The sequence below is a fragment of the Schistocerca cancellata genome, chromosome 1 (genome assembly GCF_023864275.1).
Source record: "Schistocerca cancellata isolate TAMUIC-IGC-003103 chromosome 1, iqSchCanc2.1, whole genome shotgun sequence".
In the NCBI taxonomy this organism is placed as follows: Eukaryota; Metazoa; Arthropoda; class Insecta; order Orthoptera; family Acrididae; genus Schistocerca; species Schistocerca cancellata.
In genome coordinates this window covers 608,105,435-608,119,670 of record NC_064626.1, presented here as the reverse complement: position 1 = coordinate 608,119,670, position 14,236 = coordinate 608,105,435, and positions in this window count along the sequence as shown.

Sequence of the window (14,236 nt, the reverse complement as noted above, 5' to 3'; positions counted from 1 at the left end):
CGAATAAAACAGTCGAACGAATGGAATTCCCACACCCTACAGAAGAAAAACTTCAAAGCAACTGCTCCCGCCGGTAAGATCATGATCACCGTGTTCTGGGACTGTGAAGGTATAATTCTCATAGATGTGATGCGAAGAGGCTGTACCATTAATGCAGAAGCATATGCCAACACATTAACAAAAAGACGCGGTTCCGGCGGCTTCGGCGCCACAGCAACCCTGGAGATCATTTGCTTCAACACGATAACGCTCGGCCCCGCACCAATCACAGGACTGCTGAAGACAACACTGGTACTCCACCCACCCTACAGCGCTGACCTAGTCCTCTCGGACTTCCACTTGTTTGTTCCATTAAAGGAGGCCATTAGTGGAAGATATTTTGGGGACGATGAGGAGGCGATCCGCACAATGAAGCACTGGCTCCGCCGCCAAGACAAGAATTGGTACCGACAGGTCATACACGCCCTTGTTTTGCATTGGAGCGAGGTCATAGAATGGGTTTGAGATTACGTGAAAATAGGGTGTAAAATAAAACACCATTATTTCGTGTATGCAACTTATTGATCATAATGATGCTGAATGAGGAATTGTTGGAGAAAAAGGTGGTGCATTACTTTGTGGGCAATACTCATACGAATCCGGTTTCGAATCCCGATTCACACACGGTTTCAAAGTGTAGCATACAGCAAATATTCTGAATAGTGCAAAATAAATAATTATGTGCTTGATAGATGCGAGTGTCACACTAGCAGTGAATATTTTAATAAAAAATTGCACTTTGTTTGCTTGTATTACTCACAGTGTTTAACTGGCAGTATCCTAGCAGCTAAGTGCAGAGTCACTGTCTACAACATCTGTTACCATGCAGTCGTTTTTTGGTGTTGCTTATGTACCACTACTGAATATTCGGTACCATCATTAATTAATGTACTTGAGAGCCAGTAATCATAAAACTCATTTGTAATACCTATTGCCGCTTTCTTCGATTGACCATAGGTAAGTGCAGCAAAAGCCTAGCCTATTTTCAGTTTACATGGATTTCAAAGAACTAGAGTAAGGGGAATAACCTGGGACAACCCGGTGCCGGCCGGTGTGGCCGTGCGGTTCTAGGCGCGTCAGTCTGGAACCGCGTGCCCGCAACGGTCACAGGTTCGAATCCTGCCTCGGGCATGGATGTGTGTGATGTCCTTAGGTTAGTTAGGTTTAAGTAGTTCTCAGTTCTAGGGACTGATGACCACAGATGTTAAGTCCCATAGTGGTCAGAGCCATTTGAACCATTTTGAGAACCCTGTTACGTTGGAGATGATAAAATTCCTCCGCTCTTTTTGTTTAACTGATAATCATCCAAATTTAATTAATAAATCCCTCGCCATATGGACTCTGATGCCTCGTTTTCTCTCCCGAGGAACAATAAAATTCTAACACTACAACCGCCCTTCATATCTGAGCCTTATTAATACACTACTGGCTATTAAAATTGCTACACTATGAAGATGATGTGCTACAGACGCGAAATTTAACCGACTTGAAGAAGATGCTGTGATATGCAAATGATTAGCTCTTCAGAGCATTCACACAAGGTTGGCGCCGGTGGCGACACCTACGACGTGCTGACATGAGGAAAGTTTCCAACCGATTTCTCATACACAAACAGCAGTTGACCGGCGTTGCCTGGTGAAACCTTGTTGTGTTGCCTCGTGTAAGGAGGAGAAATGCGTACCATCACGTTTCCGACTTCGATAAAGGTCGGATTATAGCCTATCGTGATTGCGGTTTATCGTATCGCGACATTGCTGCTCGTTTTGGTCGAGATCCAATGACTGTTAGTAGAATACGGAATCGGTGGGTTCAGGAGGGTAATACGGAACGCCGTGCTGGATCCCAACGGCCTCGTATCACTAGTAGTCGAGATGACAGACATCTTATCCGCATGGCTGTAACGGATCGTGCAGCCACGTCTCGATCCGTGAGTCAACAGATGGGGACGTTTGCAAGACAACAACTATCTGCACGAACAGTTCGACGATGTTTGCAGCAGCATGGACTATCAGCTCGGAGACCATGGGTGCGGTTACCCTTGACGCTGCATCACAGACAGGAGCGCCTACGATGGTGTACTCTACGACGAACCTGGATGCACGAATGGCTAAACGTCATTTTTTCGGATGAATCCAGGTTTTATTTACTGCATCATGATGGTCACATCCGTGTTTGGCGACATCGCGGTGAACGCACATTGGAAGCGTGCATTCGTCATCGCCATACTGGCGTATCACCAGGCATGATGGTATAGGGTGCCATTGGGTACACGTCTTGGTCACCTTTTCTTCGCATTGACGGCACTTTGAACAGTGGACGTCACATTTCAGATGTGTTACGACCTGTAACTCTTCCTTTCATTCGATCCCTGCGAAACCCTACATTTCAGCAGGATAATGGACGATCACATGTTGCAGGTCCTGTACGGCCCTTTCTGGATACAGAAAATGTTCGACTGCTGCCCTGGCCAGCACACTCTCCAGATCTCTCACCAATTGAAAACGTCTGGTCAATGGTGGCCGAGCAACTGGCTCGTCACAATACGCCAGTCACTACTCTTGATGAACTGTGGTATCGTGTTGCCTGGGCAGCTGTACCTGTACATGCCATCCAAGCTCTGACTCAATGCCCAGGTGCATCAAGGCCGTTATTACGGCCATAGGTGGTTATTCTGGGTACTGATTTCTCAGGATCTATGCACCAAAATTGCGTGAAAATGTAATCACATGTCAGTTCTAGTATAATATATTTGTCCAATGAATACCCGTTTATCATCTGCATTTCTTCTTGGTGTAGCAATTATAATGGCCATTAGTGTATTTAAATTCGCAGTGACACCCGCTCTATCGGAAAATGATAGTGAAATAGTACCCCATTCGGATGTCAGGGACAGGACTGCCGAAGGGGAGGTTACTATGAGAAAAAGATTGAGTAACTACCGAAAGGTTAACCTTCCACGTGGCAGGGCGTCGAATGTCAGAAGCTTGAACGTTGTAGTGACGCTAGGAAATCTGCTTAGGGAAATGCAAAGGTTCAACGTAGATGTAGTGGGGGTCAGTGAAGTGAAACGGAAACAAGACAGGAATTTCTCGTCAGATGAGTATAGGCTAATATCAACAGCAGCAGAAAATGATATAATGGGAGTAGCATCCTTTATGAATAGGTAGGTGGGGCAGAGAGCGAGTTACTGTGCACAGTTCAGTGATAGGCTTGTTCTGATCAGAATTGAAAGCAAACCGCCACCGACAACGTTACTTCAGATATATATGCCGACGTCGCAAGCTGAAGAAGAAAAGGTAGAGAAAATATTTGAGTATTGATGGAGTAATACAGTACGTAAAGGGTGATGAAAATCTAATGGTCACGAAGGACTGCAGTGCAGTTCTAGGGGAAGGAGTGGAAGAAATGGTTGAAGGAGAATATGGGTTTGGAACAAGGAATAAGAGAGGAGAACGAGGAATTGAATTCTCTAATAAATTTCAGCTAGTAATAACGAATAACCTGTTCAAGAAGCACAAGAGGAGGTTGAGCTGGAAAAGGCCGGATGATACGGGAAGATTTCAGTTAGATAACGTCATAGTCAGACAGAGATTCCGAAAGCAGGTACTGGATTAAAAGGCGTACCCAGGAGCAGATATAAACTCAGCTCACAATGTAGTAGTGATGAAGAGTAGGCTTAAGGTTAAGAGACTACTCAGGAAGAATCAACACACAAAGAAGTGGGATACAGAAGTACTAAGGAACAGAGATACGCTAGACGTTCTCAAAGGCTGTAGATACAGCAATAAGAATAGATCAGCAGGCAGTAAGTTGTAGAGGAATGGATATTCACAGAAGTTGGAAAGAAAAACACATTTACAAGGAAGATAACTGCGAAGAAACCGTGGGTAACAGAAAAAATACTTTAGTTGACCGATGAAAGAAGGAAGCACAAAAAATATTCAGGGTAATTCAAAATACGGAAATAAAATACGCTGAAGAATTAAATAAACAGTAAGTGCTGGGATGCTAAGACGAAAGGCTTCATGAAGAATTTGAAGAAATCGAAAATAAATTATTGTCGAAATGGCTGACTCAGCATACAGGTTAGTCACAACGACCTTCCGTGAAATTACAAGCAAGGGCGGTAACATTAAGAGTGCAAGGAAATTCCACTGTTAAATGCAGTGGAGAGAGCGGATATGTGGAAAGTGTACACTGAAGGATTGTGGAGGAGGAAGATTTGTCTGATGTGATAGAAGTAGAAACAAGAGTCGATTTAGAAGATATAGAGGATATAGTATTAGAATCAGAATTTAAAAGTGCTTTGGAATACTTGAGATGAAATCAGGTAGAAGGCATTGGTAACATAGGTGACGATCAGCTTGTCTTGGGAAGGTAAAGGACCAGAGAGGCAATTCTGACGTTGCAGTTGATAATGGAAGCAAGACTAAAGGAAAATCAAAAGGCGTTCATAGGATTTTTTAACCAGGAAAAAACTTTCGACAATGTCAAATTGTGCGAGATGTTCGGAATCCAGAGATAAACAGAGGCAAGCTATAGGGAGAGACGGGCAATACACAATATGTACAAGAGCTAAGAAGGAATAATAAGAGTGGACGACCAAGAACGAAGTGTTCGGATTAAAAAGTGTGTAAAAATAGGGATGTAGTCTTTCGACCCTATCGCTCCATCTGTACATGGAAGAATGTTTGGAATCCAGAGAAAAACAGAGGCAAGCTATAGGGAGAGACGGGCAACACACAATATGTACAAGAGCTAATAAGGAATAATAAGAGTGGACGACCAAGAACGAAGTGTTCGGATTAAAAAGTGTGTAAAAATAGGGATGTAGTCTTTCGACCCTATTGCTCCATCTGTACATGGAAGAAGCAATGATGAAAACAAAATAAAATTTCAGGAGTGGAATTAAAATTCAAGATGAAAAGATATCAGTGAGAAGATTCGCTGATGACATTACTAGCCTGCAACAAAATAATTAATGATGGATGGAGCAATGAGGACATCCAAATGAGACGGGCACTGGCAAAAGGGGCATTCCTGGCAAAAAGAGGTCTACTAGTATCTAAAATAGGCATTAATTTCAGGAACAAATTTCTGAGAAGGTTCGTTTGGAACACAGCATTGTTTGGTAGTGAAACACGGACTGTGGCAAAACCGGAACAGGTGTGCTGTAGATGAATGTTGAAAATTAGGTGGAGTTTCTGCGCAAAATTGTACAGGATGATAGGACATCTGTTGTGGCCTCAGGGAATGACTACCTTGGTTCTAAAGGGGTTGCTGTAGAGGGCAAAAGATGTTGAGGAAGCAGAAATTGTAATACACTCAGCAAATATTTGAGGACATAGGTTGCAAGTGCTGCTCTGAGGAAGTGGGCACAGGAGAGGAGTTCGTGGCGGGTTGCATCAAACCAATCAGAAGACTCAAAAAAAAAAAAAAAAAAAAAAAAAAAAGGGGGTGGCGGGCGATTGCGGTACTGCTTCTCACCTTACTTCCACCACTCCTCCTCCATCCTATGATGTCACCCACCCCTAACCACTACCCCATTCTCCCCCCCCCCCCCCAAAGGGGGGCCCAAAGCTCTTTTGTGGGTATGTGTGTGGTGGGTAGTTGTCCCCAAGCTATTGCAGCCTTTCTTCTTTTCCAGGTATAAACAGAGTTACTCTCCTTACAGTTCATCATATAATTTTAGGCTATGAGCGCTAGCACAATGATAACCTAGTGGAAGAGGTCTGCACTTTAATATTATTCGTCAATTTAAAAACTATAATGAGATTCCTACAGTCAAAAGTTCAAAGGTAAACTGGTGAATGTCGATTTCTTGGATCTATTTAGGTGGAGCCCAGTAACACCAACAACCACATAACGCTGGTGTCTGTCTACTACTGTCTGAGAGATAATCAGCCATTAAACAGAAATACACCTTGGTAAATGCACAGCTTCTGGCTCAGATGAAATGCACTCAAGGTTTTTCTAATTTCACGTTTCCTTTGCTGTCAGTAATATGAAAATACAGGGCATTTAAAGAACATACTAGAGCTATCAAACGGTTGTAGACATTTAATAGTTTGTGATTTTTCCTCGGTTGTGAAGTATGTTTCGTCTCCACGCCATAACGATCAAAATAAGGCTCATATATCTTATGAGAATTGTTATTATTTTAACGTCTCTATGAGTGAATTATGTATGGTACCCTGTGCTGAACTCTATCACTTTCGATAGTTTTCATTCGTATAATGGGCCTCTAACATGATATCGCAGATTTGCGTTGAAACTCTGTGGGTTAACTCTGTAAAGTTAGCTCTGAAATGGAAGGTGTTTTCACATGATTAACCGGCAGCTCCATCAACAGTAGTCAAAATGGTCAAACAGCTCTGAGCACTATGGGACTTAACTAACCTAAGGACATCACACACATCCATGCCCAGGGGAGGATTCGATCCTGCGACTGTAGCAGTTGCGCGGTTCCGGACTGAAGCGCCTAGAACCGCTCGGCCACAACCGCCGGCCATCGACAGTAATGACTCGGTGAATATTACGAAACAGCGTTGATGTCTTTTACATGTCTGTGCCGTTATGAACAGGTGTCTGTAGTAAAATTAGGAAGGAAAAGGGGGGCGGGATGTTACCGCGTAACAACACCGCTTCACGCTGTCTTTCTAGTGATTCTTCTTGGACTGCGTCTGTGGGATGCTCAGCTTTGACAAAGAAGGGCAGCAGTGATGGTTACACCTCAGAAGCATTTCGCAGCACTGCAATCTTACCGAATCGTTTATTTTTGTGGACGTGCGCAGGTCCTTGTACTAGAGTTTCTGCTTTGTGTAAGCTCAATTACTACTTTCTTTGTTTGCTATGTTACGTTAAAGATACCGCTTATTATCACAAGTAACGATACAGATAAATTTCCAGTGTTGTTCATAAACCTACCGATAGCTAGCAGGTAGTAATGTGCATATAACTACCTACTCACTTCGTGATTTTGTCTTAGACCACACTCTAACCATCACGATTTTTGAACCCCCACCGCACTCAAATGCTGCACGTAAATGGAATGATCACAGTTCATTACATGTGTTAGTTCTCCAGTGCCCTGGCGTGGATGAACGATAAACGAACTTCATCAAAACCCAGTGAGTCCCTAACGTCAAAAACAAGAAAACCGTTTTATGTCCGTGCTCTGTTTAATGGCATTATCACCAAGCACACGCAAAATGTTTCTAATTGCCTTCCCTGCTGTCAGCTCTCTATTGAGGTAATTTAAAGCTAACCGTGATGAAAGGCCTGAAGGAAATTTCGAAGATGGAACACAGAGTTTCACATGCTACGGGTAATAGGGAGATCCATCTAAAGGCTTACTTTCTTGACTCGCTGGAGGGATGTAAGAATTGAGGAGGGGTCTTTCATGAAGATTGGGTAACTAGCTTACAGTATCGGTAAAAGTTTGGCGCCACGTACACGTGGTTGTTGTATCACACCCACACAGGGAGAAATAGCCACTGTAACAAAATCACCTACATACAGAACTGATAAAGTGATACATAGTATTAATGTCGTATTTACATCTCCTCTGGGTTGTTGTTTGAAACCATTCAGGGACTTAGTGAGTGTCATGGGTGAAAATTGAGTCTTATACTCTACTCTTGTGATGCAGGACGTAACAGATACCGAGCGAGGTGGCACAGTGGTTAGACACTGGACTCGTATTCGGTAGGACGACGGTTCAATCCCGCGTCCGGCCATCCTGATTTAGGTTTTCCGTGATTTCCCTAAATCGCTCCAGGCAAATGCCGGGATGGTTCCTTTCAAAGGGCACGGCCGACTTCCTTCCCCGTCCTTCCCTAATCCGATGAGACCGATGACCTCGCTGTCTGGTCTCCTTCCCCGAAACAACCAACCACCCAACCGTAACAGATATTAAGCTGATAAGATCAATTTTTTTATTATTTTAACAAACGAGAAAATACTTTTAGAAAATAGTTAGTTTGTCAGAAAATGTTGCACATGATTTTCACGATACTTCAGCGATGTGGAACGTGTGTTTGCTGAGTGGCTTCGAATCCGAGGCAGGGATATGCAGTTCGTAAAGCGTGGTCAGCAGACAAGTATTTTGCTATAGTTCACAAGCCAGGCAAGTTACCGTTCCGGAAAGTATTTCTTCTCAGCACTGAAGCGTGTTTTTTAAGCCAGAACGCCAACGTTTTGTGGAATATTCTATATAGAAATGTTGTTAACAAAAACCGTTTGGTTCCACTGGCCACGTATCACACACACACACACACACACACACACACACACACACACACACAGGTAGAAATACGCTATTGTCCCAGAGCAGCGCCAACTTCTGTTTGCTTTTTTCCATATATACACGTGAGGTTAATTACATATTTGTATTCAGATGCTGCAGAATGGACCACGTCACTGGAGAAGCCGGCGTGAGGATTAGAGGAGGTTATTTATACAAGCACTCTATATCTGTCGAATTGTGAACTTCCTTAGTAGGTCCTCTGACGCCTAGATGAACACTCGCAGTTGCCTCCACTGCTCTGGCTGATGTTTTTTGTGACAATGATATTCGTGATTCTTTTGTTTTTTGTGTTTTTGATGTTTTGATAGATTTTACGCAGTTAGTGTGGTGCATTTCCATCAGTTGTATTCCGTGATCTGTTTTGAGCACGACGGCTGTTTTCCTGTTCAGTTATAAGATCAGGAATTTTAGAGCCTTTCCTAGTGTATAAGGTTTTCGAAGGTTGTACTGCGAGCCCTCTGAGACAACGGAATAGGACGAAATATCCAGAGACCATCTTTTAGAGAACCACGGTATAAAATGTTTAGTGGAACAGGTGAGCAATGTTTTACAAGTTTTAATCACGAGAATTGTGTACGAACACTAGAGTTTTGATAGCTGTTATTGGGAACTACATGGTGTGACATACGACACGGTACATGCCTGTGCGGTTAGTTAGTCAGCTGTGGGAGTCACTCGCCTTGTAGTTGAGGCACGGTCACCAGTCACATCCGCGGCCTAGGGCCTGGCATCTTCAAAAGCGTTCGCTGTGCAGTCTTTGCGCACGATAAGAAGGATTTTTGAATGAGCTCCGTCGTCAGATTCTGAGCCGTGCGCGACTCATGTTCGTGGCGTTTATTACTTGACACCTTGTCTTTGCGGTACTGCCGTCCCCTTTCTTATTCGATGTACTGGCGACACTAAGTTGCTGGCCTGCCTACCCGTGAGTGGCAGCAGCAGCGCTATCGATAAGAGCACTGTCGTACTATCTTTGGAGCTACCGCTATTGTTTCCGGGTCGTGGTGTGCGGCGATTTCAGTCGGGTGGAGCTCCAGTGAGGTCTGCACAGCTAGTACTCGCCCGACCACTGGCGACACACATGCACTGTCCGACGGAAGGAGAATTGAGCAGGGACGACCGCTGGTTGGTCGTTCGGTCGGTCGTCTCATGGGGCGATGTGTAGTTGGTCTTCCGACCGCTTCTGAGCCCCTCCAATTGGTCATCTTGCGGGACGTGGGTCGGTCCCTTCCTTGCGCAGAGATGTCGGGTGGGTAATGGGCAAGTGATTCCTCTTCATGGTTGGGTCCGAGCCAGTGTTTCGGGTCACTGTGTGTCCGAGTTGAGAACGGACATCAAGGGAGTGGGGACGGAGCAGCAGTGAGGTCAGGACAGCCATGACTCGCCCGACCGCGGCCGGCACACATGATTTCAGTGGGGACGACCTCGGTTGGTCGTTCGGTCGGTAGTCTCATTGGACGACGTGTATTTGGTCGCCGACCGCTTCCGAGTTCCCTGTGTGTGTCGACTTGTGATTCCTCCTAGTTGTTCCATGGTGACTGGTTTGAGTGTTGTTCGAGTTGTTTGTGGAAGTCTTTCGCGGAACCGTCTGTAGCTTGTGTGGTTTTGACTGAGCAGTTATTTTAATGCTGTCTGCGTGCTGGATTGAGTCGGTCGGTTGTGACGGAGCAGCAAGCATGTCTCCGCGGCGTGAACCCAGGCCGGGCCCGCTTTCGGTGTGCACGTGCTGTCGGATAGTGAGGCGCTAGCTGCGAGATCGACTAGTTCGATGCCCACCGAGCCTGAACGCTGAAGTTAAGAGATCAGTTAACCTGTTATGAAACCTCAACTATTGTGACACCTCTTCGTTCATTTGCGACTGTTGCCTTCTTGGCCGTTCGGGTTAGCAGCATTAAATGATGTGTTGGCGAAATCCTGCACCCGTGTTCCTATGTTATGATTAATTATTAAATTGAGTGTTACTTATCAGTGAAGTACACCAGCAGTACTTTCTGCCCTGTGGCCATTAACACTCCAGTTACCTGCCCTGGTCGTTAGCGTAGTTTGTAGGCAGTGTGCCTTTCCCTCGTGTTGTTGCTGTCCAACTCGGCGTGTAGTTCGACAGCTTATCAAGTTGTTTGGTTCATATTTGCTTAGAGGGGAATTGTTCCCCTGGCTGTTTTTAGACGTCAATTTCTGGATGCGTAGTGCTATTCGTATTTTCGTCCTCGGCCGATATTCTCTATTGTTGTGCCGTTGGTCGGACGGAAGGGAATTAGTTAAATTGTTGGGTGGTGCTTAGGCCGTCGCTAGTTTGGGTTGCCATCAGATTTCCTAACTTCAACTCTTAGTTGCCTGACTCACCTCACGTTATCTTTAAGCTACCTTCCCAGGCCGACCCTTGGAACACTTCTGAGCACCACTTATTCTGTTTGTTTTCAATTGTGATTTTCATTTTAGATGAAGTATTGCCCGAGGCCTTTGGCCGTGTATTATTTCAGTTTTTTTTTAATTTTACATAAATGTCTTCACCCGTGTTAAATTAAAATTTCGAGCATAGATTTTTTTTAATTATTCTTAGAAATTGTTCTATCTGAAATTGTCTAAGCCGTTAGTTGTTCCATGTGTTGTGTGTGGCCTTCAGCCGATGATTTGCGCCAACCCCTTAATAAGGTGTCCGCCGCTCGTGGTCTCGCGGTAGCGTTCTCGCTTCCCGAGCACGGGGTCCCGGGTTCGATTCCCGGCGGGGTCAGGGATTTTCACCTGCCTCGAGATGACTGGGTGTTTGTGTTGTCCTCATCATTTCATCATCATCCAGGAATGTGGCGAAATTGGACTGAGCAAAGATTGAGTAATTGTACGGGCGCTGATAACCACGCAGTTGAGCGCCCCACAAACCAAACATCATCATCATCATCATCATCTTAATAAGGCTTTCACTTGTGTGTATTCCCTAAAGCAAAATCTTTTTAATAAGAAGCAAGGGGTTTATTCTAAATTACAGGGCTATTACAAATGATTGAAGCGATTTCATAAATTCACTGTAGCTCCATTCGTTGACATATGGTCACGACACACTACAGATACGTAGAAAAACTCATAAAGTTTTGTTCGGCTGAAGCCGCACTTCAGGTTTCTGCCGTCAGAGCACTCGAGAGCGCAGTGAGACAAAATGGCGACAGGAGCCGAGAAAGCGTATGTCGTGCTTGAAATGCACTCACATCTGTCAGTCATAACAGTGCAACGACACTTCAGGACGAAGTTCAACAAAGATCCACCAACTGCTAACTCCATTCGGCGATGGTATGCGCAGCTTAAAGCTTCTGGATGCCACTGTAAGGGGAAATCAACGGGTCGGCCTGCAGTGAGCGAAGAAACGGTTGAACGCGTGCGGGCAAGTTTCACGCGTAGCCCGCGGAAAATTGGCTCATGCCACAACTGGAGACCGACAGCGCCGACTTCATCTTTCAACAGGATGGTGCTCCACCGCACTTCCATCATGATGTTAGGCATTACTTAAACAGGAGATTGGAAAACCGATGGATCGGTCGTGGTGGAGATCATGATCAGCAATTCATGTCATGGCCTCCACGCTCTCCCTACTTCACCCCATGCGATTTCTTTCTGTGGGGTTATGTGAAAGATTCAGTGTTTAAACCTCCTCTACCAGGAAACGTGCCAGAACTGCGAGCTCGCATCAACGATGCTTTCGAACTCATTGATGGGGACATGCTGCGCCGAGTGTGGGAGGAACTTGATTATCGGCTTGATGTCTGCCGAATCACTAAAGGGGCACATATCGAACATTTGTGAATGCCTAAAAAAACTTTTTGAGCTTTTGTATGTGTGTGCAAAGCTTTTTGAAAATATCTCAAATAATAAAGTTATTGTAGAGCTGTGAAATCGCTTCAATCATTTGTAATAACCCTGTATTTATCTGACTAGTTCTTCAGGCCGTCAGCCGTTGTTTCAGATTTGTCTGTGGCTTTCAGCCGTACAATAAGTTAATCAGGCTTTGGCCGTTTTATACTAAGTGTAAAAGGAAATTTTCTTCCTTAGAAAAAAAGTTTATTAATGTGCGTTAGTTATAGTTGTCCTTCAGACATGTAGTGTAGGCCTTCAGCCGTTAACTGTTTTCATTGCATGTTTTTTTTTTTTTTAATTTTACCTTCTACTTTAATTGCTTCTGATTTCTAAGCCAGGCCTTCAGCCGTTCTTGTGTTTGCTGTGGTTTTGGGGCCTTCAGCCCAGAAAGCATCTCAAGTTTTCTGTAACTAGGCCTTCTGCTGTATTGTTTAATTGTGATTTTTTAAGCCAATGCTAAGTAAGTGGTTCTTAGAAAATAAAGTTGTGTGTTTGATTGGGAAAACCACAGTAACTGTTTACGGCCCCATCCACAACCTTAAACTTATCCTGTGCGCTCTCTGGTTACCTAGCAACCAGGTTTCAAATTCATGTGGACTAGGTTTTACAGCAAGGCGGCGTTCCCACCAGTCCTTTTGCAAATGGTGTTTTGAACATCTCTCACGTGATACTAAATCCAACGAACGACAGACAGTAAAAGTTTCCAGCCGGCATACGTAAGACGGTATCAGTAGTAAGAACCGTCAATCAGTATCTTTGACCAGTCTACCACACTAGCTGAAGGTATGTCACTGTTCAGAGAACCCGTTCTGACAAAATCCTTATTGTAGAATAACACTCGTTTAAGGTGTAACACTACATCTGAATAATAAAAGTACTCTCAGCAGACCATATTTTAGTGATAAAAAGGTATGAGGGCATCAGCGGTGAGAAAGAATAGCTTTTACCAGCCTAATGTTTCTCGTCCATGAACCTGATCTCACTTAGCTGAGGACCACCTTCAGTCAGTGCTGGCACATCCAGATCATTTGAATGTACACCACTGTTGACCGTTTAGTTGTTTATCATCCGTGACAAACAGGTATTCCGCTATTCTTCCAGTGTAGCCGATCAGCCGGCTGAAGTGGCCGAGAGGTTCTAGGTTGGTTGGTTGGTTGGTTTTGGGGAAAGAGACCAAACAGCGAGGTCATCGGTCTCATCGGATTAGGGAAGGAAGTCGGCCGTGCCCTGTCAGAGGAACCATCCCGGCATTTGCCTGGAACGATTTAGGGAAATCACGGAGAACCTAAATCAGGATGGCCGGACGCGGGATTGAACCGTCGTCCTCCCGAATGCGAGTCCAGTGTGCTAACCACTGCGCCACCTCGCTCGGTGCGGTTCTAGGCGCTACAGTCTGGAACCGCGCGACCGCTATGGTCGCAGGTTCAAATCCTGCCTCGGGCATGGATGTGTGTGATGTGCTTAGGTTAGTTACGTCTAAGTAGTTCTAAGTTCTAGGGGACTGATGACCACAGAAGTTAAGTCCCATAGTGCTCAGAGCCATTTGAAAAATTTGTATCCTATCTCTCCAAGATTTTCGTCTAATGGCTCGCAGTAAGCATCCTGTTCTTTTTCATTCATCTGATCTCTGCAGACAGGAGGTGGTGAGATTAGTAACGTCAAGATTAGTGACGTCACACTTCTTCGTCGGCGCTGTAGTGAGACAACTCGTTACAAGTCTCTCTCTCTCTCTCTCTTTCTCTCTCTCTCTCTCTCTCTCTCTCTCTCTCTCTCTCTCTTTGTGTGTCGTCGGTCCGGCAGGTACGAAATTTCCCTATCTCTTTTGTTTGACTGTGAGGTATACTGCCATTCTAGACGGGTTTGTTGAGAAAATATCGATTGTGACGTGTTGTTTTCATAGAGATGGTGGAACACTAGTGGAAGAGACATTTGCTTGTTCTCTTGACACGAGAAACACGTACAATCACGAGTAATACAAGCATAGTTAACTGTAAAGAGAACAAGGATTATCTGGAATCTCTTATAACACTGACATCGATATTCGATTAA